The sequence below is a fragment of the Fukomys damarensis genome, unplaced genomic scaffold (genome assembly GCF_012274545.1).
Source record: "Fukomys damarensis isolate Sample0158 unplaced genomic scaffold, DMR_v1.0_HiC HiC_scaffold_23, whole genome shotgun sequence".
NCBI lineage: Eukaryota > Metazoa > Chordata > Mammalia > Rodentia > Bathyergidae > Fukomys > Fukomys damarensis.
In genome coordinates this window covers 65,092,575-65,098,879 of record NW_022900935.1, presented here as the reverse complement: position 1 = coordinate 65,098,879, position 6,305 = coordinate 65,092,575, and the positions used below count along the sequence as shown (strand labels likewise).

Sequence of the window (6,305 nt, the reverse complement as noted above, 5' to 3'; positions counted from 1 at the left end):
CTGGCGACACGCACCTGCGGGGCTCCAGTCGACCACTCAGTCGCGTGCTCCGCATCTAGGGCCAGAGTCGGGAAGCCTAGGACCCCAAGACTGTCTGCTAGTACTGAACGTCCGGGGCAGGACCTGGGCCCCTGGTGTGGGCGGGGTTGGAGTGTGCGGGGGACCGGGCTTGGGGAGTAGAGGGCGGGGCAGCCGCGAAGGAGCCGCACGTTGAACTGGGTGTAGTGTGAGTGGTTCTGGCACTTCTGGGAGATTCATGAGGCTACGGTTTCCCTTAAAATAGGTTTTATTTCTATAGCAGAAGTGCAACTGGCAGTTTGGCTGTGATTTTTGGTGAGTCATCAGCAACATCTCCCAAAGTGTCCTCAGCTGTTGGTTTCTATTTACTTCTTAACAGCCGGGAAGAGAAAAAAGAAAAGTTAATTGGTGTGCGCCAGCGCCTGGCTTTGTGGGAAATATAGTCAGTCCCTGTTTGCAGCTCCGCAGTCTATTTTTATTTGGGCACCAGAGAAAGAAACTTTAGAAAGCAGGGCTTTTAAAATGTCATTTAGGATAAAAATTCATGTTATGTAAAGAAATTCCCTGTATATGGCCCAGAATCTCCCTTCCAGTTTCTGCAGTAGAGGACCTCCCACCCCAGAATTGTGCTCTAGGGTAGAGGCCAAGGAATGACACCCACAACACCAACTGCCGTCCAAACTGGAAAGTTCTCTGCTTTCAAGCACAACCCCGTGTCAGAGCTAAAAGCAGAGTTGTTGTGTGATCTATAATTCCACTCCTTGCATACATGCAAGTGAAATGAGCTGATTATGGTGGCACACGCCTGTGATCCTAGCATTTAGGAGGCTGAGACAGGAGGGCTGCCATGATATCAAGGCCAGCCTGAGCTACACAGAGACCCTGTCGAGAGAGAGAGAGAGAGAGAGAGAGAGAGAGAGAGAGAGAGGGAGAGAGGGAGAGGGAGAGAGGGAGAAATGAATGTGTACATCCACACGGAAACTTGCATACAAAGTTCACAGAAGCATACAAAGTTCACAGAAACCCTGTCTACAGTAGCCAGAGGGTGAAAGCAGCCCAAGTGCCCACTGTGCATCAGTGGGCAAACAAAGGGGGTGTCTGCATGCAGTAGGGTAATATTCAGCCTTGAGAAAGGGAGGAACTTCTTACAACTGCTGTAACATGGGTAACCCCCAAGGGCGTCTTGTTACACCCATTGGCAGCCACAAAAAGGCGAATGCTGCAGGATTCTACCTTCCGGGAGGTCCCTGTGTAAGACCTAAAGTCTCACTTCCACTCCACGGAGCGTGAACAGCCGAAAGGCCTCCACGATGCTGGGCCCTAACACCCAGCGAGGCTCCGGGAACACGACAGAGAACCGAGAAACCCAGGAAGGAACACACCAGCCTAGATGGTAAAGAGACCTTTATTAGTCTGGCCAGACGGCACTCCCGGAGCCAGGTGGCTCAGAGAGGCAACTGCTCAGGGGCTGAGGTACTTTTTATAAGGTTTTTCTAAACAAAGAGTCAGGGAATTCACAGAACAAGACTGCAAACACATTGCTTATCTTATGCAGGAAATGTTCTAGGGTCACCTTTTGTCAAACCATTTGCCCCTGGGCGGGCTGTTAACCAAGGTAGCAATTAGCATATGAAGAAGCACAGTCTGGTCTATTAGCATGGAGTCACTTTAGCCTATTCAAGTCTTACAATCCCCACTGATCTTAGGTAGAATCAAATCCTTGATTCATTGTTTTAAATTTTTAGCTAAGGGGTCACAGCAATTTGTAAAGGCATCTCTTAGACAGCTAAATTGGGGATTAGGATTCCCAGAGCACAAAAAGTTTTCATATTTTTATCATCTGTAGGCTCATAAACTCTTAATTTAGAAGTATAATAACTCATAACAGTATGACACAATATAAGAGTCTATATCTAGATTGTAGTTCTCCTTCTTCAGCCGTGCGTAGACTCACCAGCTTCCGGTGTGGTGAGAGCAGGGCTTTGAGTGCGTTGTCTCTTGGCCTCCTAGAGTCGGATTCCCTGGAATTCTGTTTTACTCTAGAGTGGTGTAGCTGAGTTTCAGCTACCTTGATAGCTGTGGGAGTAACTATAAGTGACTCATATGGCCCTTTCTATATAGGTCAGAAAGGGGTCCTTTTCTAAATTTTAACATCACAGGGAGGTCTTTTTTATTTTTTTAATTTACCCTTGAATATTTTTTTGAAATACTTGCACAATTTTAACTCCTGTGATTTTATACTGGATAAGCCCTAATGTAAGACCTAAAGTCTCACTTCCACTCCACGGAGCGTGAACAGCCGAAAGGCCTCCACGATGCTGGGCCCTAACACCCAGCGAGGCTCCGGGAACACGACAGAGAACCGAGAAACCCAGGAAGGAACACACCAGGCTAGATGGTAAAGAGACCTTTATTAGTCTGGCCAGACGGCACTCCCGGAGCCAGGTGGCTCAGAGAGGCAACTGCTCAGGGGCTGAGGTACTTTTTATAAGGTTTTTCTAAACAAAGAGTCAGGGAATTCACAGAACAAGACTGCAAACACATTGCTTATCTTATGCAGGAAATGTTCTAGGGTCACCTTTTGTCAAACCATTTGCCCCTGGGCGGGCTGTTAACCAAGGTAGCAATTAGCATATGAAGAAGCACAGTCTGGCCTATTAGCATGGAGTCACTTTAGCCTATTCAAGTCTTACAATCCCCACTGATCTTAGGTAGAATCAAATCCTTGATTCATTGTTTTAAATTTTTAGCTAAGGGGTCACAGCAATTTGTAAAGGCATCTCTTAGACAGCTAAATTGCGGATTAGGATTCCCAGAGCACAAAAAGTTTTCATATTTTTATCATCTGTAGGCTCATAAACTCTTAATTTAGAAGTATAATAACTCATAACAGTATGACACAATATAAGAGTCTATATCTAGATTGTAGTTCTCCTTCTTCAGCCGTGCGTAGACTCACCAGCTTCCGGTGTGGTGAGAGCAGGGCTTTGAGTGCGTTGTCTCTTGGCCTCCTGGAGTCGGATTCCCTGGAATTCTGTTTTACTCTAGAGTGGTGTAGCTGAGTTTCAGCTACCTTGATAGCTGTGGGAGTAACTATAAGTGACTCATATGGCCCTTTCTATATAGGTCAGAAAGGGGTCCTTTTCTAAATTTTAACATCACAGGGAGGTCTTTTTTATTTTTTTAATTTACCCTTGAATATTTTTTTGAAATACTTGCACAATTTTAACTCCTGTGATTTTATACTGGATAAGCCCTAATGTAAGACCTAAAGTCTCACTTCCACTCCACGGAGCGTGAACAGCCGAAAGGCCTCCACGATGCTGGGCCCTAACACCCAGCGAGGCTCCGGGAACACGACAGAGAACCGAGAAACCCAGGAAGGAACACACCAGCCTAGATGGTAAAGAGACCTTTATTAGTCTGGCCAGACGGCACTCCCGGAGCCAGGTGGCTCAGAGAGGCAACTGCTCAGGGGCTGAGGTACTTTTTATAAGGTTTTTCTAAACAAAGAGTCAGGGAATTCACAGAACAAGACTGCAAACACATTGCTTATCTTATGCAGGAAATGTTCTAGGGTCACCTTTTGTCAAACCATTTGCCCCTGGGCGGGCTGTTACAAAAGGTAGCAATTAGCATATGAAGAAGCACAGTCTGGTCTATTAGCATGGAGTCACTTTAGCCTATTCAAGTCTTACACCTGGAGTTGTTTTTAAATTTTAAGTTTTTATCTTAAGACGTGGTCTCAATAATTTGCTGAGTTGCCCAGGTTGGGTTGAATGTGCAATCCTTCTGCTTCAATTTTTCAGAGTGCTAAGATTACAGGTGTGTACCATTGTATTTGGTCACAATTTAAAAATAAAAGCAAAGGGCCGAGGATTTAGCTCAGTGGTTCCACCGCCTGCCAACAACAACAACAAAACCAAAACCAGTCAGAGGCACGGTCCCAAACTAATGAAAACCACCTGTAGTTTTATTCTGATAAATCCTTTAGGATTTCTGAAGCCCTAAGGAGAGTGGGTGTCATGAAACATGAAAGACAGTCAAGAACCTGCGAGGCCCAAGCGACCCTCCAGCCTCCCTCTCCTCCAAAGAGTCCACATCACCCACACCTTCCGGTGTTATTTCATCTACAGAGATGCATCCACCAAGGCCTCGGTCATACCTTCGTCTTCCTTATGTGGCTCCCAGGGAAGCCCAGGATAGGCTGACATTCAGGGAGACATTTCAGCTTGGTCAGAGTGGAAATTTCCAGGGGCCAGAGGCGGACAGGCTGAAGTCCGCCTTGGGTCAGGCACAAGGAGGGCTGGTGGAGTTCATTCCTTGACTTGCTGCCTGGAAATCAGTGAGGAGGAGACATCTTTAGTACCTGGAATCCTGGAGTGGAAACCCTTCACCAAATGACTCGTGAAATAAACATGTATTTGGTGAGACCTGTTTGGTGGGTCTTCTACTTACCCAGGGCAAGACGACAAATATCCATACTCGATGCTGTATTTTCTGATCTATCACTTGATATGGATCTGTGGATTCAAAAATATTTAGAAAAAAAACTGTGCCTGTACTGAATATGTAGACTTTTGTCATTAGTCCCTAAACAATAGAGGATAACGACTGTTTACACAGTATCTACATTGTATTCAGAATCACTTGTAATTTAGAGACAATTTAAAGTACCTGGGAGGGTGCACAGAGGGTCTCTGCAAATACTGTGCTCTTAAACAGAAGGAGCTTGATCAGCCATGGCTTTTGGAATCCCAGAGCGGGGAGGGTGGCCCTGAACCAATCCTTGGAATAACTGTATTTCGATCTTGCCCTCAGGGTGGCAGTGGCCATATTCAAGCTGTGTCAAGACCAAGTTGGAGGGGAATGCCAGGAGGTGGAGAGGGAAAGAAAGCAGGCAGGTGTCCGCCATCCTCTCCTCCAGAGAGTGGTCTGGCCAGTCCACTCCTCCCCAGCTAAGAAAGGCCTGGCAGGTAGACGTGAAGCTGGGCTGAAGGCATCCTGATCCCTAAACTCCCAGATGCCAGACATACAGAGGGGGGCCCACGCAGAGAGTGGTATTCTGCCTTTGGTAGGTGTACAGTGTCCCAACTCATTCACACATTGGGATCAAGGGTTACAGATGATAAGATAAATATCCCTGAACAGTTTCAGTTCAGGAGGGATTCCAGTAAGATCACAAATTCACCTCTATCTACTTCACATTTTCATGATCGCTCTCACCCTGGCCCAAGTACTGGAGATTGAAGCCAGGGACTTTGCACTAAGCTACATTCCCAGCACTTTACATTTTTAATTTTGAGACATGATCTCGCTAAATCACTAAATTACTCGGGCAGGACTCAAATTTAAGTTCCTGCCTCCAACTCCCAACACTCCACTTTTTTACAGTGGCCTTGCCAGCACCTAAGTCAAAAGATCAATAGATAAACAGGTGTTGTAAACCAAAGTAGCATTCCAAAGTAAACATTTCCTGAGGTCCAAATGAGTGCAAATACAGCAGAGATAAAATCTTGACTTCAAGGTCTAAGAAAGAGCCCAGAGTAAGTCTGTGCCACCCGGCCGGGCTGTACTGCAGGTGACCCCCGGCACACTCCTCTCCTCCCTAGGGAAGAAGGCCGAAGCTGTCGGATCCCACGCTGTTCGCTATCCACCTCGCTCACAGACACGCGTGGGCAGGCACCTACAGGCACCCAGGCACGCAAGCGCGGACACGCAAGGCGCGGATGCACATGGGCGCACGCGCACACAGGCCAGTTCTTGCGCAGGCTACCTGCTCGTGGCTTTCAAGCCGCGAGTCTGCGGACTGACCAGGGATCTCCTCGCCCTGCAGCCCAGCCGAGAAGCCTCCTTGGAGTGACTGCGGATGCCCCACTAAGTACTACCTCAGCTCCGCTTCTCCAGCCACTGCGCGGGGAGGGCCAGCGCACGCGGGAATGTAAACATCTGGCCCCGCCCTGATCAACCCCTCTCCTCCCCGCTATTGGCTGAGGAAAAAGAGACCCTTCCCCCTCATCTTCTGGCCCCGCCTCTTCTCCGTGTGCGGGTTTCCATTGGCTGCAGTGACTGCGTCCTCTCAATAGGTTCGGGAAGGCGTAGGCCCGGGGGAGGTGATGAGATTGAGATTGACGGGTATTTCAACCAATGAACATCTGCGTCAACCCCAGCAACTACGGATCACCAATGGCGAGGCGGGTGGGCGGAGCGGGCTGCAGTTGACAGGCTCTGCGACCCGGGTGGCGGACCCGGGTCCAGCGGCGCTTTGGGCCCGCAGCCCTTGTGCT

General features: G+C 48.2%; 1 long non-coding RNA gene across 5 annotated transcripts; it reads right to left on the bottom strand.

The window, feature by feature from the left end:
- Nucleotides 1-323: 323 nt before the first annotated feature.
- Nucleotides 324-5,984, bottom strand: LOC104858455. 5 transcript variants are annotated; one of them, XR_779157.1, is made up of 4 exons: nucleotides 5,795-5,984; nucleotides 4,477-4,541; nucleotides 4,184-4,353; nucleotides 324-389 (listed from the first exon to the last, which is right to left on the bottom strand). It is a non-coding gene; the product is annotated as an uncharacterized LOC104858455 (long non-coding RNA). The 5 variants fall into 5 exon arrangements; XR_779156.1 differs by lacking the exon at nucleotides 324-389 and adding an exon at nucleotides 3,884-3,919; XR_779155.3 differs by lacking the exon at nucleotides 324-389 and having other exon boundaries at nucleotides 3,891-4,353.
- Between the last annotated feature and the right edge of the window lie 321 nt (nucleotides 5,985-6,305).